Source organism: Ornithorhynchus anatinus, chromosome 9 (genome assembly GCF_004115215.2).
Source record: "Ornithorhynchus anatinus isolate Pmale09 chromosome 9, mOrnAna1.pri.v4, whole genome shotgun sequence".
Classification (NCBI taxonomy): Eukaryota; Metazoa; Chordata; class Mammalia; order Monotremata; family Ornithorhynchidae; genus Ornithorhynchus; species Ornithorhynchus anatinus.
The window spans coordinates 32,846,383-32,870,428 of NC_041736.1; the positions used below are offsets into that span (position 1 = coordinate 32,846,383).

At 40.6% G+C, this 24,046-nt stretch overlaps 1 non-coding gene across 1 annotated transcript; it reads right to left on the minus strand.

The window, feature by feature from the left end:
* Positions 1-5,562: 5,562 nt before the first annotated feature.
* On the minus strand, positions 5,563-5,700 carry LOC114814445. The gene has a single exon (XR_003762243.1). It is a non-coding gene; the product is annotated as a small nucleolar RNA SNORA7 (small nucleolar RNA).
* Between the last annotated feature and the right edge of the window lie 18,346 nt (positions 5,701-24,046).

Sequence of the window (24,046 nt, forward strand, 5' to 3'; positions counted from 1 at the left end):
CACGTACTATGTGCTAGGCATCTTACTAAGCTCCGAGGTAGGTCCAAGCTCACCAGGTTGGACAGAGGCCATGTCACACATGAGGCTCCCAGTCTTAATCTCAGTTTTACTGATGAGGTAACGGAGGCCCAGGGAGGTTACCTATTTGCATTAGGTCACAAAGCAGTCAAGTGGCAAAGCTGCGACTAAACACAGGTCCTTCTGACTCCCAGGCCTGTTCTTTATCGAATAAACCACGCTGCTTCTCACAAATACTGTCATCATCATCATCATTATGCATTCCTTCATTCAGTTGTATTTACTGAGCACTTACTATGTGCAGATCTCTGCACTAGACCCTTGGAAGAGTACAAAATAACAGTAATCAGACACATTCCCTTCCCACAACATGCTTATGGTCTAGAGGGGGAGAGAGACATCAATATAAATAAATTGCAGATATGTACAGAAGTGTTGTGGAGCTGGGAGGGGAGATGAATAAAGGGAGCCATTCAGAGCAATGCAGAAGGGAGTGGGAAAAGAGGGAAGGAGGGCTTAGTCAGGGAAGGCCTCTTGGAAGAGATGTGCCTTCAGTAAGGCTTTGAAGGGGAGGAGGCTCTTACTGTCATCACAGTCATCGTTATTATCGTTACCATTATTTTAAAATTGTGGCATGAAAAGTCCATACTTCTTCCACGAATGAGCAATAAAAGAAGATCAGCATAACAAGGGTCCCTGTACACGTAAAGAATGCCCCTTTCTGCGCAGTAGCAAATAAAACTGCATCATGAAGTCCGGCACCATTTTCAGTTCTCCTCTCTGTGTCACACGTTTGTTCGGAAGCATCTGTTTTGAAGCATTTTCAAGTGCTCTAGGCCTAGCTCATCCTGCTTCTGCAGCTCCTCTTATTTTCTGAGGTTTTGTGTCACCGTGTCCTCATAGCGTAGACTATGTCTGAAGCATCAATACCCCTTAGCACAGATCACACTGAATTTCATTTGCCAACTCCCATCGAGCCATCAACATATCCAGAAAGAGGCCCGGACTCCTACCGACATAGATGTCTCAGATCATTTAAAAGGCCTGTGCGTACTCATGAGTGCCGGGTTTAGAAAGGAGTTTGGAAGTCAGGCCAGAAGAAAAATAAATCCAAATCGCTAATGCTGTTTCCGAGAGGAGAAACTCGATTCAAGGACGCTGTTTACCAACTTAAGCTTATTCGCTTTCAAGAATTCTCGCATTATAAAAGAATGATTTCCAATATGATATTTCCAGTTTCTTTTTCATCTCCTTGATCTGCCATATGGATTGGAATAAGAGTTAGGAGTGTTCTCCCAAAAGAAATGTTCGGCTGTCCGGGAAACGATAATAATAATCATGATGGTATTTGGTTAGTGCTTACTACGTGCCAAGCACCGTTCTAAGCGCTGGGGTAGATATAAGGTAATCAGGTGGCACTGGGGCTCACAGTCTCAATCCCCGTTTTAGAGATGAGGTCACTGAGGCACAGAGGAAGTGAAATGACTTGTCCAGGGTCACACAGCAGACAGGTGGCAGAGCTGCGATTAGAAAGCAGGACCTTCTGACTCCCAGATCCCATTTTCTCTCCTCTAGGCCATGCTGCTTCTCCAGGAACATCTTTTGTAAGTATAAAGGGCAGACATTGAGACAGACAGACAGACAGACAGAGAGATATATTGATGCACCCCTGCTTCGCACAGGAATGCTTCCTGAACCAGAGACTTTTCTGGCTGAAGCTTGATTTATAGCATTCAGCTATAAATCATTACAGGGGATAATTTAAGATGGCTAATTTTAGGAAACGGCTCCAAATCACTCACGGTGACATCATAGATCATCGATGGGCAGTGCGGTTTTTGCTGACATTTTCAGTCTGGGATTGTCATGTGGCAAGTCAGTGATCGTAACTCGAAGATATTGAGAATGAAATCTTTGTGTGCTGAACGTCAGGCCAGAGACTGCACAGAGGTCTCCCGAACAATTCCTGCTGTCCTGGTGGTCGGCAGCTACCTCCGACTTCTGAGCTTTCGGCATCCACCATTTTATCTCCTGAGGTAGTCATGCTGGTATCACTGAGTGCTTAGTGTCCTGGTAGTCCACTTGTTTTGCAGCAGAATTCCATGCTTCATGTTGTTTATGCACCATATCCAGTAGCGGCTTTTGGCCTCATTGCCATTTTTTGTTGAGCGAATACTGATGTTTTCTCTTGGCCAAACCAAGAAAACTGGAGATTGCTGTAGGCGGTGGCACTGATGCCTGATCATGCAGTCTCTAGATCTGTTCTATTGGAACAGGAGAATAAGAACTTGAGCTGCTAAGTTGGCTAGCTTGCGGCGGTGGGTAGCCAGAGGCAAAACTCATGCAATGAGTTTCTTTGTAAATGGCTTGTCACCGTGCCACCATCTATTTCACAAGATGGTGGTGAAATGGAATGGCTGTTTCTCCATGAGTTGTGGGACCATGACATCTAACCTATTATTATGATGGCACGATCTGTTAGATGCCAGGGATGAAATTACTTAGATTAGCAGAAATGCTTTCTTTCCTAGGGTGTAATTCACAAAGGTTTTGTAAAAAAAAAATTTCAAAATATATTTTAAAGCCCTATTAAAAAAAATCTATTTTTTCCGGGCTGAATAGAGAGATTGGTTTGGATGTTCTTTGGGTTACGTTTCTTCTTTTCGTAGAAGGACATCCATTTTGAAGGATCTTATAAATTGCAAAATATGTGTTGAGAACAAGAATTGGAAGTGTCATGATTTCTTTTCACAAACAGTCATAGTTATTTAATAATGATGTCTTTAGAATTCTAACTCAATGGTAAGCACTTTTCTCTTTTGTTCCAGTGAATATAAAAAAAAAACAACCAACATTCCAAACATTAAAGTGTAAGTAAAGAATTTTGCCTGAAGAAAGTTCAGCATCTAAATAGCTTCTTGGATGCTCTGATGATTTAAAGGCATTGTTGATCTGCGCTAAACCATCAAATTTTCCACATGACATCCTGGACACCGTAGCACTTATTGATGATGAACTTTTCTTTCTAAGGACTTATTCACTTATCCATCTTTCATTCTTTTCCTATAACTAGCTGCATCTATTTCATTCCAACAAAATCATTTTCTGTACTCTCTCCCTTGTTAGGCTTGAGAGTGAGGATCGTACCACTCATCTTTGTGGTATTCTCAGAAGCTCTTAGTACCTGCACAAGGGGGCTGCTCAATACATACAACTGATTGATTGTGGAACAGGCAGATCAAGAAGTGTTTTGATTCTATAGCAGCAAATAAATGATTGAATCCAAATTTGATATTGAATTAAATAAAAAAAGCACTTCATGCCATTCAAAATTCAAAATAGCACCAGTAAATTGGAAACTGATAGAACCTGTAAACTTTCTTTGTCCCATCAGTAGATTTGAGGGTGGAAAAAAACAACTGCGACAATTGTTAATGAAATGTACATCGCCTTGATTCTATTTATTTGCTATTGTTTTAATGAGATGTTCATCCCCTTGATTCTATTTATTGCTATTGTTCTTGTCTGTCCGTCTCCCCCGATTAGACTGAGAGCCCGTCAAAGGGCCGGGACTGTCTCTATCTGTTACCGATTTGTACATTCCAAGCGCTCAGTACAGTGCTCTGCACATAGTAAGCGCTCAATAAATATTATTGAATGAATGAATGAATGCAACAACGCAAGCTTGAGAGTGATTGGTTATTTTCTTATCCATCTTTCCATTCTCTTGGCAAAATGAGTTGCGTTTCTCTTCTGCCTCCTAATATATGCAGGATAAACCAGGAAGCATATGATTTGGCAATGTGACAGTGAAGTAAAAATGTATACCCTGCTGGTACCGCTAAACTGAGCAGTGTGGTCTAGGGCATAGAGCAGGTGCTTGAGAGTCAGAAAGACTTGGGTTCTAGTCCCAGCTCTGCCACATGTCTGCTGTGTGACCCTTAAGTCACTTCACTACTCTGTGCCTCAGGGCCCTCATCTGTAAAATGGGGATTAAGACTGTGAGCCCCAAGGGAGATCAGGGAGGGTATCCTACCTGACAAACTCACATCTTCCCCAGCACTTAGTGCAGTGCCTGGCACATATTAAGCACTTACCTTCTAGACTGTGAGCCCGTTGTTGGGTAGGGATTGTCTCTATTTGCTGCCAAATTGTACTTTCCAAGTGCTTAGTACAGTGCTCTGCACACAGTAAGCACTCAATAAATGCGACTGAATGCACAAATGCCATTAAAAAAAAAATCCAAAGGGTGGGTAACCTTCGTTGCATAAACACTTTTAAGATGCTTCTCATAGCTCTGTACATAGTTATGGTTCCTTGGATTAGGAGCAATGTGGAGATCTTGAACATGGTTTAGAGATAATCTAGATTGGATTTGAGAAAAGTGCTAAAATAACTAGTTTGCAAGGCTAAGACAGACCATTCAAGATGTTCAGTAAAATATTTGTGTTCAGTTAGATCAGACACAACAGTGAATTTGCGTAGGAAGGAGGCCACTAAAATGTTGGAAGAACTGCACTTCCAAGAAGCAACGCAGAACCATCAAAGGATAGATTTATAATTTAAATAATTTACTAACTTCAATATTTCTATGGATTCGAGCATCACACCCACAGTTCGGGGACTAAAGGGTCTCTCAAGGATGGTGTTTGTTTGATTAGACGCAAGTTTACAAATGCAGAAACAGAATAAATCCTTGACTTCTTATTTGTAGAAAACAAAGCATTTGTTGGAAGACAGTTTATATTTGAGATGACGGAATAAATAGACTGTTCCTTGAGTTGTCGGCATTTCTTAGGCATAAAACATTTTCTGCAGAACTCATGAGTGTGAATTTACATAGATACTAATGTGTCATAGTTATTTATGAGATATTGAAACATATCTTTGGGGGAGAGGAGGAGGCATTACTTTTCCTATGACTGATAAATGGTGTCCTTCCTAGGTTAAATTCAGAAGTAGCAGGGTTTCATATCTGTCTTCCCTTGCTGGGCTAACTTGGTCCAAGTTTTTCCCAGTTAATGATAATAATAATGATGGTATTTGTTAAGCACTTACTATGTGCGAGCACTGTCCTAAGCGCTGGGGGCGATGCAAGTTGATCAGGTTGTCCCACGTGGGACTCACAGTCTTTGATTAGAATGCTGTCTATTCAAAGGCTCTTGCAAAATAAGTGAAGGGTAAGGTTTGGGACCTGGTCTGCCTTTCCCTTTTCCCTCTCCTTATATATTAATATCAAACTATGATGATTAAGATAAATGCGGCGGTGTATCAGGATAGTGGCAAGCATGAAGTTCACTATTGGCCTTCTACCGCTGTCTCGTCTTATGCTGGCGAGTCGTCTCTGACCCACAGCGACTCCATGGACAAATCTCTCCCAGAAGGCCCCACTCTCCATCTGCTATCATTCTGATAGTGTATCCATAGAGTTTTCTTGGTAAAAATCTGGAAGTGATTTACCATTGCCTTCTTCCGTGCCCTAAACTTGAGTCTCCGCCCTCGACTCCCTCCCGAGCCGCCGATGCCCGGCAAAGGTGAGTTTTGCCTTGTAGCAGATTGCCTTTCACTCGCTAGCCACTGGCCAAGCTAGGAATGGAACGGCTAGGCCTCTGCTTAACTCTCCCTGCCATAGCCGACACTGGTAGACTACTGGAAATCCTCCAGGTGCAATCCTGAGAGGGGACCTCCACCACTAACCTTGGTAAAATAGTTTTTTGCAAAATGAACCAAAGGGGGGTTGAAGTCTCAAAAACCCAAGCCCAAGATCACCAGTGTCCTGCCTGTAGCCAAATGTCATGGTCTCTACTCCAACCTAATCCTCCACAACCTAGCAAATGTCATCAGCACTGTAGACAACTCCTTTCACCTTAAAACATCTAATCTTGCCTTCACTGCCACTGTCTTCTCCTGGTTCTTTTCCCGTCTGTCCGACCATTCCTTCTTAATCTCTTTTGTAGGATACTCCTCTGCCTCCCACCCTCTGACAGAGGGGGTCCCTCGAGGCTCAGTTCTGGTTCCCCTTTTATTTTCCATCTACACCCATTCCCTTGGGGAACTCATTCATCCTCATGGCTTAAACTACCACCTCTATAGGAGTGACTCCCACATTTTCCGCTTCAGCCCTGACTTCTCTCCTCCAGAGTCTCACGCTTCCTCCTGCCTCCAGTAATAATAATATTTGTGGTATTTAAGCACTTACTATTTGCCAACTGGATCACATCTACATCACTGCCAACCCCTTGCCCGTGTTCTCCCTCTGGCCTGGAACTCCCTCTCCTTTCATTTCCAACAGAAAACCACTCTCCCCACCTTCACAGTCTTAGGAAAATCCCATCTCCGAGGCCTTAATTTCCCTTATCCCTCTCCCATCTGTGTCACCTATGCTTTTGGATCCGTGCCCTTTATGCACTTGTCACCCCATCCTCAGCCCCTCAGCACTTACGTACCTAGCTGTAATTTCTTCTAATATCTATCTCCCCCTTTATCGTGTAAGCTCCTTGTGGTCAGGGGACATGTCTATCAACTCTGTTGCACCGTACTCCCCCAAGTACTTAGCTCATTGCTCTGCACAAAGTGAATGCGTAAGAAATTCCATTGATTGATTGATTTAAAAAGCTTAAAATTCTACATGGTCTCTTATTATTACTCTATTTCCATTTGAGCCAAAATTTCAGGTTGTAGTTTAGGTTTTATTTTTATGCTACATACAATAATATCAGCATGCTGTTTCTTTGGCAGCATGAATTTTTTCTGGAGTTTGTAAATGTTATATATCCTAGATGAATATGAGACATCACAGCTATCTGTTGGCATACATAGTAATTGAAAGCAATCTTTTTAAATTTAAGATAAATCGACCCAGCAATCCAAATCTCAAAACTTTTTTTTAAGGAGTAGAATGAAAGAAAGCCCCTCATAAAACAATATTTGTAATGCATGTAGAAACGAATAAATCTTCCAGCTATTCCATTCCGTAATATCTGCCAATTTTATTGACCACAGTATGTTATTGACAATTCACATTCAAGTTCATTAAATAGATTTAAATCAATAGTGGCAGGCTACAGTGGACTCATAAATTGAATAAAGCCCCTTTTGGCAGGGAAAATGTTAAGCGATACCATTTTTTGTTAAGGTTTAATCCCGGTATTGAAAATACCATCCAGGCAACAGAACCCTGTTCCATCAGCCAAAACCCTAGAAGTCTTGACCATATTTATACAATCTATTTTCATTTCTTTTCAAAATTAAAACCTTGCTTATGTGCAATTGGAGCCTTGTAGAATCTGATGAAATGGAAAAATTTAACTTTTTAAATGCAAAGGCATTTTAGGCACAAATGGGTAGAGAAGTGACTACCTACCTCCTTATTGGCTACATTATTGAAATGAATTCAATTTCAGTACCTAATTACTACTACCTTGATTTATCCTCAAGTTTGAATTGATTGGAAGGAAAAAAATTATACAAAATGAATTTTATCTGATGAATCCCTGCTTCAGGTAGCATAAAATAAAGTAAAAATAACTGGATTTAAGCCCAAATTGCGAAAAGTTATCTGCAGTTAGGTTTATTTGCCATCTTCCTTAGGGAGTATTATAAGGGCTCACACTTTTAAAGATTCTTAATATTTCTTTAGTGCATTGTACTGAGAAATCCTGACTGAGTCATTGTCAGTAATTCTAAGGGAATAGTCCTGATATTGGAGAGTGAGAAAACAGCAAAAATCCCAGAGCAATTGTTTTATAACAAAAAGGTGTAAAGACAGCATTGAAGGCTTGGCTTCGCCTAGGGAATAGGAAATCTTTATAAGGATCTAAGAGTGAATCATGAAGGATTTCAGGGGTAATGGGCTAGCATTGACAGAGATACTGGTCTGGAAAAAGTACGAAGGAAGATTACAAGTCTGTGGATGAATTACGGAATGATTTCCTGAAACAATTTGTCAGAACCCTAACGAATTGCCTCTACTCTTGTTGCTTAGGTCCTTGAAAATAAAACATATTTTAAAGTGATGGAAGAAGGCTCCATTAGTGCCTGAGAGTTAAGTCAGTCTCCTTCGCTGAAAAGTCTTGCAAATACAAGGAAATTCGGGATGCGAAGGAAAGCTATTGGAAAATATAAACTCCCGCAGTACATAAACCATGAGGCTGAAAGGGAATCAAATGATTGATTTTTCAAACTGCCAGGCACATATTAGGGCCCTTTTGCTGTCAGGCTGGTTTGGATAATTAGGGTAGAACATCTCTAGAACGTTATTTTCAAAACATATGGTAACATGGAATATCTTTTATGGCTATGTGACATGAAAATGGGATTGGCTTTGAATTTCAGCAACTGACGTTACGCATCCCCGAGAACATACAGAACCTTTATGCTTCCTGCCATTTGAGAGAGTTTCATTTTTATAAGACATGCAATTTTCCTTGATTTTTCTGTGAGGTTTAGCATGCTAAGCAATGATAAAGAAGTCTTATTAAACCACGATAATTAGTGTATACCCAAATATGTTCTCCCTGAGGTGGAATGGTTCTTTAGCAAGAGGCCATCTGATTTACTGATTACCTTTTGAGAACAAAATACTATAGTGAAGGCTTTGGAGAATAGAGAAGAGAATCAGTCAATCAATAGTATTTGCTGAGGATTTGCCAGGATGAAAATCATGGTACTTTTTAAACCATCAATATCAATAGTAGTTTGTGAGCTATTCCTGTGTGCACGGCACTGTACTAAATGCTTCGGAAAGGACACTACAGAGTTGGCACACACATTCCCTGCCCACAATGGTCAGACAGTCTAGAGAGGGAGGTAGACATTAATATAAATAAATAATTTATGACATTTCCTGCCCATAATGAGCTGTCTAGAGGGGGAGAGAGACATTAAAATGAATAAATAAGTAATTTATAATATATAATTTATAGATAGGTACATAAGTGCTATGGGGTTGAAGGTGAGGCGAAGATTCAATGCCAAAGGGCACAGATCCAGGTGCACAGTCAAGGCAGAAGGGAGAGGGAGCTAGGGAAAAGAGGGGAATTCTATATTTTGTTGTTGTACTTCACACGATTAAGAATCATGAAAGGGATCGGGGGGTTTGTGTAAACACTATGCTTAGTATCAGTGAAGAAAAACCGACATAGTTTTTCTCTTAAATTCACAGTTTTCGGCCTCATACTGACTAAATGCATTACCCCATCTAATCCTTCAAATTCAAAATAAATCATTACTCCGTGTTCACACTTAATTTCTGTCCCAAATAACTGTTTTCAAAAGTAAATTAATATACAAATCACTCACAATAGCAAAAACATGCCACTCCCTTTGAAATGACCCCCCAAAATATTTACAGGAGTCATCACACTAAGCAAGGAGGAAATACAATCACTTCTTCCAAAACGCAGGGCTTGTGTTCTTGAAGAAATTTACATTACTGTAACTTGCCCAGTAATAATGATGATGGTATTTGTTAAGCGCTTACTATGTGCCAAGCACTGTTCTAAGCACTGGGGGATTTCCAAGATGATCAGGTTGTTTCACGTGGGCTTCACAGTCTTAATCCCCACTTTACAGATGAGGCAACTGAGGCACAGAGAAGTCAAGTGACTTGCCCAAAGTCACACAGCTGACAAGTGGTGGAGCCGGAATTAGAACCCAAGACCTCCGGCTCCCAAGCACGTGCTCTATTCCTGCCTTGACTGACTCTATACAAATGCACTAGAACATGTCTAACAACTCTGATGTACTGTGCTCTCCCAAGCGTTTAGTACAGTGTTTTGCACACAGTAAGCACTCAATAACTGCCATTGATTGATCGATTGACTGATTGTGGGATTTGTTACTCACTTTCTCAGTGCCGAGCACTGTACCAATTGCTAGGGTAGATACAAGATAATCAGGTAGAACGCAATTCCTGTCCCACACGAGTTCACAGTCTGAGTAGGAGGGAGAACAGGTATTGAATCCTCAATTTCTGAGCCCATTATTGGGCGGGGATTGTCTTTATTGCTGAGTAGTCCATTCGAAGTGCTTAGTACAGTGCCCTGCACATAGTAAATGCTCAATAAATACGATCGAATGAATGAATTCTGACATCAGATAGCAAAGCCACTAGACAAACATGGGTGTGGAAGAACATTCTCTAATTCTCTAATTCTCCAATTCTATCCAACTGCATAACATAAACACATACTATGTAAGAACCTATTGTACACTTCATTCAGATTTCTAATCATTTCTTTTTTTCTGACCATCAGTAATATTTTTCCCATAGCTCTGAATTAGTATTTCATTAACTATCTCATTCACTCCAGGTCAATCAATGTATTTACATTTCCACTGGCTTCTGTGACCTTCTGGAGGGTCTTTTCTAAAGCCCAACAATTATCATTGTTTCCTTTTCAGTATTTAAGGTATTTTTTCACTGCACACTCTGAGGCCAACAATGAACTGATGTAAGATTTTCAGATGAACACAGTTCCTGATCTTTATTTGATGAGAATCTGCCTTATCCCCATTTCACAGATGAGGATACTGCTACACAGATGTTTCTCTAAGATCACTCAGGTCTATTTAATGTATTTAATTTAATGACTCCTAGGCCTAAGCCTCTCCTACTCTGTCTTCTATGTCACCCTCTTTTCTTAATTTCCTTTTTCCCTTCAGTCTTACAGAGGAGTTGGCAGTCAGACCAAAACTTTCTCCCTTTCATTAGAAATAGAACTTATTTCACCTTACACTCCTGTCACTTCCTTTGAAGAAAATACTTCAAGTCTAACTTTTCCAATTATCATGTTCATCCCCTGCATCCCTGAGTCATCATTTAAAGTTTGAACTTAAAAAAATTAACCTAAAATAGATTTTCACAATTTAATATCCTTATGCCTCACCCCCACGCTATCTCACTTCAGTGGAAATATCTCTTCACCACTTCAACTTTCAACCGATTCACATAATTAGTAGAGAATTGTCAAGTCCAGCTTAGTTATTTCACAAGGTTACACGTACATTCTTTGCATCTTTTCTAACAGACTCCAACTGAATTTACCCAAGTAGAATAATTTTATTTCTCGTCTATAAATTCTTTCTGGTGGTGTTTCTGTGTTAATTTTTGAATTACTTTATTTTAAATGACCAATAATTTAAATGTCTAGAAAAGTATGTAAGAATGTCTAGGGTCAGAGGAACACACTCAGTGTATGGGCAGAAAAATTTCTTAACAATATCAGTCTTCATTGATCTCTCAAATTGGAAAATTGAAAGTCAGCCAATCTGTTTTCAGCCAAAGTAGTTTATGGGGGTAAGGAGTTATACGTGGATAAAAATGACATTTCTATTTTTAGCTGTATAAATTTAGAATCCTGCAAATATAATCCATTGCATTTTTCAGCTATGAAACATGAGAATGATAAAAAAAAAACTAAATTGGATCAAATATGAACCTCCTTTTAATACAGGCATTTCTGTTCCCACTGAAATTCTTGGATTGAATCTAACTGGTACTCTTCATTCAGAATGAAAATTGATGTAAATTCAAGGGGGGATATTGACCAGAAAATTAAATTTTATATAGAATACTATTTCCACAACATAAAATCAAAGCAAATGAAATTTCACAATGCATTCAGCAATCTTTGCTTGTGTTATAATTATTTTTCAATCTGAGCACTTTAATGGATCTATTCCATTTTTTTTTTAATTGGTCTTTCCTCTCTACTTTGCTATTCCCTCTTCAATCAATCAGTGAATCAATGGTATTTCTTGAGCCTTTAGTGTGTGCAGAATATTCATTTGGTCGTATTTATTGAGCACCTACTGTGCGCAGAGCACTGTTCTTGGAAAGTCCAGTTCAGCAACAAATAGAGACAACCCTGCCCACAAGGTGCTCACAGTCTCCTACACTGAGCACCTGGGAAAATACAACAGAGTTGGGAGAAAATCCCTACCTACTGTTTACAAGCTATTGGAGGAGACTGACAATAAAATAAATTACAGATAGGGGAAGCAATAGACCATAAGGATTTCGTACTTAAGTGCTCTGGGTGTGAGGTGAATAGCAAAGTGATTAGAGGCTATGGACGCATCTAAATATGCAGTGCAAAGGTAAGGAAATGTTAGTTGGTTCCTGGGAAGCTAAGACTTAGTATGGCTTTAAAATCATGTCTCCGTGATGTGATTTTACTAAACTGTGTGGTGGCTTCCACCAACATTTCACATTCTTTAATATGACATTTCATTAATCAGAAACTTTAGGACTCTGACATCCCGGAACTTGGTAACAGACTGCAAATCTTTATTCAACTAGCTACTGGCACCACAATTCAATTAGTCGTTATTGGTCACAGCTGATAGAGTGGTCGCTTTCCCTGAGAGAAGTCACTTCTGACACACGAGGTTCTCAAATTAGGTGGTTCCCCTCTTATCTATGGCGGCATGTAAAAGAATCACCGAAAATTTTTGATAACTATATTCTTCCACCGTTCTACATTGGGTACTCCCCCACTCTGAAATTATGAATAATTAATGGGGCCGAAATTCAGTTGTAGTTTAGAAAACACAAAGTTTCCTAAGAGATCCATTTAGAAAGGCAATTCATAGGAGACAAACCGTACACCGGTATTTCTCGTTTACCATGCTAGGGCTTTGAAAATCACGCTAGACCTGAAAATGGTTGCTAGAGAGCTTCCATTTACCTAGAGAGTTTAAGAAAAAGGCATTAGGTAATATCCAATTCATTCTGTTTGCAATAAAAACCCATAAGATATTACCTACTAATTTAATCACAAATTCCAATCTTCTAGCTTATGATTTTAAGATTGTAAAGATCAATATTTAATAAAGATATCAACAGCTCTGACCCAAATTCCGGCCTTTTTTTCCCCAATGAAATTGAACTATTTCTCCTGCCTCCTAGTTCATGGTTATTCAGTATACATTACTCAGAGTAATATTTTCCAATAAATGCACTTCTCTCACCAGAAGTGCTGGGGATTATATTGCATTCGAAAGATTTAAATAACTCATTTCTTATTTAAGGATGCAACAACCCAGTTGAAAATTGGGAGCCGGATGTCAAAGGGGGTCCAGCACGGTTCGCTCAGTCGATGTAGGAGCAGCTCTTTTGGATAGATATTTCACGAGAATCACGAGATGGGAGCGGAAAGCAAAAACAACACCAGAAGCTGCAAACTACAAGTGCCATCTCTGCCATAGCTTGCTGTGTGACCTTGGGAAAACCACTTGGCCTCTCTGGGCTTGCTTCCACACCCATAAAATGGGATTAAATACCTGCCCTTCCTTCCTCGTAGATTGTGAGTCCCTTGATTGTCTTGTATTTATCCCAGCTGTTAGCTCAGTGCTGGCACATAATAGGCACTTAACAAATACCATTATACCATTATTACTACTACATATAAATAATCAAAAAATCTATGGTCACCTCAGTGACTGAATAAATACAGAATACCATTTCAAATAAATAATTCCAGAAGCATGTACAGTTCTTCCAACGTGAATAGCTATTTTTTGTCCAGATATTAAATTTGAACTGCTACTTAAAATAATTCTTTGTTTGGTAATTGGCAAGTTAAAAAATCTACAAGCCCTAGTGGGTTTTGCCCTCAGAAATGTTGATGAGGACATTTAATTGCTTTTCTATTTTATCATTATATGCTGTTATTTATGTGCATCTCTTTAGACTCAGCTTCTAATGGGGATTTATGTTTAGCAATGTCCATTTTTTACTTCCCAAATATTATTTTGTGTTTTATTCATTCGATTCAATTGTGGCTCCGTGGCAAGAGCCTGGGCTTGGGACTCGGTTGTCATGGGTTCGAATCCCAGATGTGCCACCTGTGTGACTGTGGGCAAGTCACTTCGCTTCTCTGGGCCTCAGTTCCCAAAGGCGGATGAAGACTGTGAGCCTCACGTGGGACAACCTGATGACCCTGTATCTCCCCCAGCGCTTAGAACAGTGCTCTGCACATAGTAAGTGCTTAACAAATCCCAACGTTATTATTTATTGAGTGCTTACTGTGTGCAGAGCACCGTACTAAGTGCTTGGAAAGTACAATTCAGCAACCGATGGAAACAGTCCCTACCCAACAACAGGCACACAGTCCAGAAGGGGGAATAACAATGGCATTTGTTAAGTGCCTACTATGTGCCAAACACTGTTCTAAACTCTGTGGTAGTTACAAGGTAATGAGGTTGTCCCACACTGGGCTCACAGTCTTAATCCCCATTTTACAGATGAGGTAACTGGGGCACAGAGAAGTTAAGTGACTTACCCAAAGTCACACAGCTGAAAAGTAGCGGAGCCAAGATCAGAACCCATGATCTCTGACTTCCGATCCCATGCTCTTTCCATTAAGCCACCCTGCTTCTCTGAATTAAGAATATTCTTAATTGACCAAAATGAAAATAATCCCTGTTCAAACATCCCCTCTTCAGAACTAATTAGACCGTGAGCCCGTCATCGGGCAGAGATTGTCTCTATTGCCAAATTGTACATTTCAAGCGCTTAGTACGGCGCTCTGCACATAGTAAGTGCTTAATAAATACTATTGAAGAATGAACTAATACTCCCCCTACTCCCCAGGATCTTTTGTACTTTCCCAGGGCTCAGGTGTGTATAGGCCTTTTTCCTCTTCTATCTTCCCAAGTGTGAGTCTCACTTGCGCTGCATCCTTCAGATGCCAGGGTGTCTCAGGATCCTTTCTTCCCTCTCAGGAGCAGAAGCCCCACTCATCTGGTGTTCTAACCACAGGATCCCCAATCTCCAAAGTATCCTAACCCTCCCTCAGGATCATCTCTGATATCTTTCTCAATCCAGGGTCGCAGAATCGAGCCTTCTCTGTGTTTGCTCTCTCAAGTTCACAGACTTTCTAGATGACTAAGGATAATAATAATAATGGTACTTGTTAAGCACTCACTTTAAGCCAAGCACTGTTTGAAGCACTGGGGTAGATACAAGTTAAGCAGGTTGAACACAGGCCCTGTCCCACGTGGGGCTCGCACTCTTAATACCCATTTTACAGACGAAGGAACTGAGGCCCGGAGAATTTAAATGACTTGCCCAAACAGACATACGGTGGCGCTTAGATTAGAACCCAGGTCCTCTGACCAATAGAATCTTCTTCCCCAACAACTTGGCCCTCCTACTTCCTTTTCAGTCCTTCTATTTGTTTGCCTCAGCTCCTATTACTGTTATATATGGCTTTACTCACACATCCCTCAGGGAGGGGTATTATGGAGCGATTCTCTTGATTTCCTTTCCCTGGTCCTGAGTGTAGTGGTTAGTTGGGCTGATTACCAAAGATGCAACTGAATTTATGTTGCTCTATTAGCAACCTGTACACTGGTTCTAGAATGAACCCTTATTTCCAGCCACCCTGCAGTGCTTTCTATGTGCAAAGATGTGTCTGTGAATATTTGAGAGAGAAAATTCCCCCCAACAATTTAGCATTCTGGGAAATCATTGTACCTCTCTTTGGAAATGAGGCCGGTTTAACAGCTGTCTGTCTAGTTCATCAGTGGTATTTTTTGAGCACTTATTCTGTGCATAGCACTGTACTAAGCATAACAGAGTTGGTAAAAATGTTCCCTGCCCACCACGAGATTCTCAATAGAGGATTAGATATGCACCATAGTAACTCAAGTACGGGGAACTTCTCACCCCCCAAATTCCTTCCAAAGGCATGCTTTGTTTCATGGAAATAGCAAAGCGGGGAACGAATTCTAGTTTTTCTGCCAAATTAGGCTACAGTAAACAATGAAGAAGTTCTCATTACATTGATTTCATATATATTCTCTGGATCTGTGCAGTAGTTCATATTCTCAGTTTCATCCCTTGACTGTTTTAAATGATTCTTTTCTACATTTTCAGCCGTAACTGTGTATTTACTTAAATTATATGTTTCTGCTCAACTTCTCAATATAAGCTCAGTATACGGAAGTTTCCGAGACATCGCCACATCCACCTTTTAAAGGACATTCATATCAAATAAAGAACAATTTTTCATGATTGAAAAAAAGCCAAAATACCTTCATGATTGTGATTATACCTGCTAGGATTTAGCTCAAAGAAACTTCAGAGGCTAAGTTGAAATCCCTGGGCACGACTAGTCAGAATCAAAGTACTGTCAGGTCCTTAACTCTAGCAGCACAACTGGGTTTCACTCCACTATTTAATCCCTAACTGAGTTTTTACTCCCTAATTCAATGAGGGGATTTTGCTTCCAAATCACTTTCAAATCCTCCAGCTGTGCTGCCTCCCGGTGTGTGAGATCGCTGCATTACTTTCCAATTGAATTATCGCCATAGTTATATATATTATTTTCTGTATTAAAGTCTGGCTGGGTGCATTTTTTTCAAATACTGTGAGATGTAGCCCTGTTCCCTAAGGTTTCCCTCCCATAATTTCCCCAGTAATAGCATTTGCTATCCTCTTGAAGCTTCATGATGAAATCAGCACTAAACAAACTCTAGAAGCAATTTTGAGGTATCATTCACACCTGAAAATGGAATTGCAGACAAATGTGAATGATGCAATTTCCACCCCCGCCAAAAAAAAAAACAACCTGATTATCATTTACATTAAAGAATTAACTATAAAATAAAATTCCCAGTTAAATATTAAACAGGTACTGAGATAATTGAAATGAGAATATGCAGTATTCAGAGATAGTCTCTTTAGGAGTAAAAGACCAATTTTTAAGTACAATACAGCGTTTGCTTTCTTCACATAGCACATCCAATCACCCCTTCCCCAGTTCCTTCAGTGTTAAATGATATGATAAACATTATACACAAACACACATATATTACATTCATATCTTGTATTTTCCTTTCTCATAATAGGCCTATGGGCAACGTTTTCCAACTGTGGATTCACTGACACTGTTCACCGGATTCTCCTACTTCTCTGGCCACTCATTCTCAGTCTCTTTTGTGGGATCTTTTTTTTTGTCTCCAACCTCCTAACTGTGGGAGTCCTTCAAGATTCATTTTGAGTCCCCTTCTATTCTTCTTCTACATCCACTCCCTCAGAAAACTCATTTGCTCCCATGGCTTCGACTACCATCTCCATGTGGATGATTCCCAAATCTCCAGCCCTGATCTCTCTCCCTCTCTGTAGTCTCACATTTCTTCCTGCCTTCAAGACATCTCCACTTGAATGGCCCATTGACACTTTAAACTTAACATGCCTAAAACAGAGCTCCCTTTCTTCCCACCAAAACTCTGCCTTCCCCCTGGAGTTTTTGTCACTGTAGAGAGCCTCACCGTTCTTCCTGATTCACAAGCCTGTAATCTTGGGGTTATCCGCAACTCATCTCTCTCATTCAACCAACATACTCAACGGGGCATTAAATCCTATCAGTTCAACCTTCTCAACATTGCTTAAATCCACCCTTTCCTCTCCATCTAAACTGCCATCACATTAGACCAAGCACTTATCCTATCCTGCCCTAACAACTGCAGTCGCTTCCTTGCTGACCTCCCAGCCTCCTGTGTCTCCCCACTCCAGTCCATACTTCACACTGCTGCCCAGATCATTTTTCTACAAAAACATTCACTTCATGTTTCCTCAGTCCTCAAGATCCTCCAGGGGTTGCCCTTCCACCTCTGGGCAAACTGAAGCTCCTTACCATCAGTTTCAAAGCTATTATCTTGCCCCCTTCTACCATATCTTGCTGCTTTCCTTCTTCAACCTACCTGGCACATTTCACTTCCCTAATGCTAACCTACTCACTTGAACTTGATCTCGTCTGTCTCGCCACCGACCTCTCGGTAATGTCCCGCCCCTGGCCTTAAATGCCCTCCTTCTTCAAATCCGACATATGATTACTTTCTCTACCTTCAAAGCCCTGTTGAAGGCACATCTCCTCCAAAAGACCTTCTTCTTGTTTCCTCTTCTCCCATTTCCATCTGCATTGGCCTGACAATTGGATTTGCAGCTTTTATTCACCCCTTCCTCAGCCCCACAGCACTTATGTACACATCCTTAATTGTATTCATTTATATGACTGTCTTCCTCCTCCTCTAGACTGTAAACTCACTGTGGGCAGGGAATGGGTCTACTAACTCTGTTAAATTATACAGTGCTGTGCACACAGTAAGTGCTCAGCAAATACAATTGATTTATTGATTGATTAAAAATTTGTTCATTGAAGAGTGCATGTCTGGCAAGTCATCACGGTCCTTTAGAGGATTAGTTGAGAAGCAGAGTGACCTGATGGAAAGAGCATGAGTCAGATGATCTGGGTTCTAATCCCAACTTTGCCACTTGCCTACTGTGTAACTTTGGGAAAGTCACTTAGCTTCTCTGTTCCTCAGTTTCCACATCTGTTAAATGAGGATTAAATATCCAATAATAATAATAATAATAATGGTGGTGATTTGCTAAGTGCTAACTATATGCCAGGCACTGTTCTAAGCGGTGAGGTAGATCAAGATAATCAGTTGGGCACAGTTCCTGGCCCACCTAGGGTTCACAGTTTAAATCCCCATTTTACAGATACGGTAACTGAGTCACAGAGAACTGAGGTGGCTTGCTGGAGGTCACACAGCAGACAAGCCACAGGGCCGGGATTAGAACCCAGGTCCTTCTGATTCCCAGGTCCGGGCTTTATCCACTAGGCGTTACTGCTTCTCACTCCCATTTAGAATGAGTTCCAAGTGGGATAGAGAGAGAGAGAGTGTCTGCTATGACAGTCTTGTATCTACCCCAGTGCTTATTACAGTGCTTGGCACATTGAACACCCTTATCAAATAATACAGTTATCACTATGAGGATGATCTGAGGACTCTAAATCTTAGCCTTCTAAATGAATCCTTTCTTTCAGACTCATGGGGCATGAGACTCAAAAAGGGTCAAGGTCTTTTTCCAATGATTCCTTTTCAGGACAGAAAAAGAAATACAATTAAACAGGTATGGTTAGGATGAAAGACACAATAAATGATGACTGAACAGCCAAAGCTCCTTTTTTTGTAAGCTATAGGATCTTGTGAAGAATGGTCTCCCTAAATGAAATACCTTTGCCTAAACTCATTCGGGCATCAGTTTGCAGAAAGATGAATCAGAAATCTGAAATGGAGAGTCTCATCCCACTAGTATTCTTAGAAGAAGCGGCAGGCATTATTCACTGAAGATTTTCAAATTAAAGACATTCATTGCAGCTGTATTTTTTTCATTTTTTAAACTTAAAATGCAGGATATTTGGGAGTTTATGATCTCCTCTCCCTTTGAAATTATAGAAACTACAATGCCAGAGCCTGCATTTAGCTCCCTCCTGGGCTTTTGTCAATGGATGTCTTTTAGAACTAGTTTCCAATCCATCCCCCTCTGTTCCTTTTAAAATCTTTCTAAACCTGGGTCCAGCAAATCCGAATTCTTCCAATTATCATAACCCCATTGACTAAAAACCAGCCTTATGGGGAGGAAATTGATCCATATCTGGATGAGAACTTTATGGTCCACGAAACAAAAGGGAAACAGATTTTAGTTCCACTGACCTTCTTTGTCTGAGAGGAGTATCAGTCCATACTGACTGTATTTTTCAGATAAGTTCTATCTTTATCCTTAGGGCCCAATCCAGCTGGTATATTAAAGAACAGTTCACGCATTCAGTAACACTTTACTTTCATCCATTTTCCCTTGTTACTCACCTTGTTACTTATCTTGTTGGCTATTTCCTCTGAGGTTTCAGACATTCTCTGCATGGTTGCTTCCTTTTCCTTTTTCTCCTGTTCTTTCTTACTAGATCTCGAATCATTTAGTAGTAATAGTATAAGTAGTAATAGGAGGGGAAGAAGGAGTTGTAATAGTAGGGGCATTTGTTGAACGCTTACTGTGATTAATAAACCTGGCCAAAGCAGATCTCATCATCTTTCCACCCAAATGCTACCCTTTTCCCTGACTTTGCCATCACCATAGACAACATGCCCATCCTTTCTGTCTCACAATCCCATAACCTTGGCATTATCCTTGGCTCACTTATTTAACTCATATTCAATCTAAATTCTGTCGATTCAACTTCATAATATTGCTAAATTCTGCCCTTTCCTCTCCATACAACTGCATAGTAATCCCAGCATTTATCCTATTCCTCCTTGATTACTGATTCAGCCTCTTTGTTGATTTCCCTCTCCCCCCCTCCAGTCCATATTTTGCTCTGCTCTGTAGCTCATTTACCTACAGAAACATTCAGTCCATATTTCTCCACTCCTCAAGAACCTTCAGTGTTTGTCCATCCAACGCCACATTAAATAGAAACTCCTTATCATCAGCTATAAAGAACTCAATCACCTTGCCCTTCCTACTTTACCTCACTACAGTCCAACCTGCACACTTTGCTCCTCTAGTGTCAGCTTGCTCATGGGGCTTGATCTCATCTATCTCACCGCTGACCTCTCTCCCATATTCTGCCCCTGGCCTGGAATGCCCTCCCTATTCATATCGACAGAGGATCACTCTCCCGACCTTCAAACCCTTATTGAAGGCACATGTTCTCCAAGCCCTCATTTCCTCTTCTCGCACTCCCTTCTGTGTCATCCTCATTTTCTCCCTTTATTCACTCTTCCATCAGCCCCACAGCACTTCTGATCATATCCATAATTTATTTATATTAATATCGGTCTTCCCTTCTAGACTGTAAGCAGGGAATGTGTCTGACAATGCTGTTCATAACATTGCATTGTAGTCTCCCAAGTGCTTAGTACAGTGCTCTGCACACAGTAAGCACTCAATAAATACAATTGATTGACTATGACTTTTATCACTGCTATTTATTTATGGTATATTTATCAAGTGTGCACAGTTGGAGATGGGCACTTAGGGCAATTAATCAGCTTTACTGTGTGCAGAGCATCGATCAATTAATCCATCAGCCAGTAGTATTCACTGAGAGATTATTGGGTGCAGAGCACCAGATTAAGAATTTGGAAGAGTACAGTTAGTAGATACGAACCTTTCCATCGAGGAGCTCACAGTCTAGAAGATGAGACAGAAATTAAAATAAATTGCAGATAGGTACATAAGTGGTGTAGGGCTGAGGATGGGGTGAATATAAGTATTTAAAGACTACAGATGTAAGTGCATAAGCATTGTTGAAAGGAGAGGGAGTAGGGAAATGAGGGTGTAGACAAGGAAGGCCTCTTGAAGAAGTGATTTTAACAAGGCTTTGAAGGTGCTCTCACATATATACACAGGAGGATGTTATTTTTTTTCTAGGTACTGTTATCCTCCCAGAGATAGGATTGCAGGCCTGTTTTAGAATTATGTTAGCACTTGAAGTGGCTAAGCACAAATAAAAGCAAAAAGCTGCAAAAATATTACCATTATCATGACTGTTTGTATCCCCCCTACCCAACACATCTCTTCTATGCAAAATGAAATGCTTTTCACCAAGTACATAATAAAACAATGACATAGCATAGTTCTAAAGAAATACCTCCGTATGCTATGTACCACTTGTTTTTTTAGACCAATTAAAGATGAATGAACTTTAAAAAACACATTTTATTATGAACAAACAAATGGAGCTGGGGAAAGAATAAGTGAATTTAAAAAACAAGAACGTTTTCCATTGACGTTATTTACTTGTAGATTTTAAAGCCGCTGCCAAGATTAACAACTGCAACATTTAAATATTGTGTCTATTTTGAAAAAGGTATGCATCCCTCCTCCCCATTAGAGTGTAAGCCCCTTGTGGGACGGGAACAAGTCGATTCATCAGTCTGCACTTCTCAAGAGCCTGAAACAGCATACGTCACCAATTAGGCACTTAACAATTGCTACTGTTGGTTGTAAATTCACGACTTCTCTAAAACCCGCCCTTTCCTCTCCATCCAAATTGCTACCGCCTTTATAGAATCACTTATCCTAACCTGCCTCAATTACTCCAGCAGCTTCCTTGCTGACTTCCTAGCTTCCTTTCTCTCCCCACTCTAGTCCATAACTTAACTCTTCTTCCTGGATCATTTTTCTGCAAAAGCATTCAGGACGTGTTTCCCCACTTCTCAAGAAACTAAAGACGTCGCCCATCCACCTCCACATCCAACATATACTCCTCACCATTGGCTTCAAACACCTTGCCCCCTCCCATCTCAGCTCACTACTCTCCTACTTCAACCCAGCCCACACACTTCACTCCTATACAGCTAACCTTCTCACGGTGCCTCGATCCCATCTATCTCCCCGCCGCCCCCTCGCCCACATCCTGCCACTGGTCCGGACCACCCTCCCTCCTCAAATCACCAGTTACTCTCCACCTTCAAAGCCTTATTGAAGGCACATCTCCCCCAAGAGGCCTTCCCTAACTAATCCCCTCTTTTCTCCCACTCCCTTCTGCGTCACCCTGCCTTGCTCACTTTATTCAACTCCCCCCACCTCCCAGTTCCTATCTGTAATTTATTTATATTAATGTCTGTCTCCCCTTCTAGACTGTAAACTGGTCGTGGGCAGGGACTGTGTCTACCTATTGTCTCATTGTACTCTCCCAAGTGCTTAATGAGGTGCTCTGCCCATAGTAAGTGCTCAGTAAATATGATTGAATGAATGATCGAATGAATACCACCACTACTGCTCATGTTAGTGTCCCCGCTACTCACACCCTCTGCCTCCTGCCACGTTGTTTCGGTGGGGAGAGTGGGGAGTGGGTGCCACAAGTGATTAGATTGTTAGAGGTGTAGCACATTGTGAAGTTATTGGGTAGGGATTGTCCCTCTCTGTTGCCAAATTGAATAAATTAAATACGATTGAATGAATGAATGAAGTGCACAACAGAACTCTAAGTACACAACCAATTTACACCCAAAGAAACTGACCTGTAACAGTTCATCACCCCATTCCATTTTCACCTGTTCCTCAAAAACTGATTTTTCTCCCCAGAATTCAGGATAAAGCAAAGGAGTTCAAATAAAATGATTCCAGAATGTCACATAGTCATTGCTCAATTTTAGTCACTAAATCTTTTTTCACTGGACTACTGTGTAAGTGCCTTGAATCTAAATATACAATCAATCATATTTATTGAGTGCTTACTGTGGCAGAGCACCGTACTGAATGCTTATGGAAGTACAGTATAACAGAGTTGGTAGACACTTTCCCCACAACTGTTTTATGTAGGCATAAGTATCGCAAAGAAAAAAAGGGAAGGAAAAAAATCTTAATAAGTCATATCCAAATACAAACTGATCTGAAAATTCAATTTCAAGATAATATTTTCCTCTTTTCGATAGGCACATTTCTGCCTTCACTGGAGGGAAACAGATCTCAAAAACCCATTGCCTGGTAAAATGTTTCATAGAAAATGGAATCAACTTTAACTTCGAATATACTGAAGCACTTACAAAAATATAGATTAGATATCCTTTTTAAAATATCATGAAACATAACCCAAAGAATATAGTTTTCTTATGATAAGGGACTAGATAGAACGAATTAGTTATGCAAACCGTAAATCAGGAAGTAAAGGACACACTACGAGTGTACGGTAAATGCCAATTTTCAGAGCAGGGCAACGAAGACCCGAGCTAGGCAAAGGTAAGTAGAAAGAGAACTTATTGCAAAACCACTCTGGCCTTTAAGCTACAAACAGAACTTCAGAGTTCTGATCTCTAGAACTGTCATCAAGGAAAAACTATTCTTTTATTCTGATCTTGCTATTGCACCTGGGCGTGTAAATCAAGACTCTAGACTGTTAACTCCCTCAAGACTGTAAGTTGGTTGTGGGCAGGGATACTTGTCGACCGACTCTTCTATACTCCCCCAAGCGCTTAGTACAGTGCTCGGGACACAGTAAGTGAAGCAGCGTGGCTCAGTGGAAAGAGCCCGCCTGGGGAGTCAGAGGTCATGGGTTCGAATCCCGGCTCTGCCACTTGTCAGCTGTGTGACTGTGGGCAAGTCACTTAATCTCTCTGTGCCTAAGTGACCTCATCGGGAAAATGGGGATGAAGACTGGGAGCCTCATGTGGGACAACCTGATTCCCCTGTATCTACCCCAGCGCTTAGAACGGTGCTCTGCAC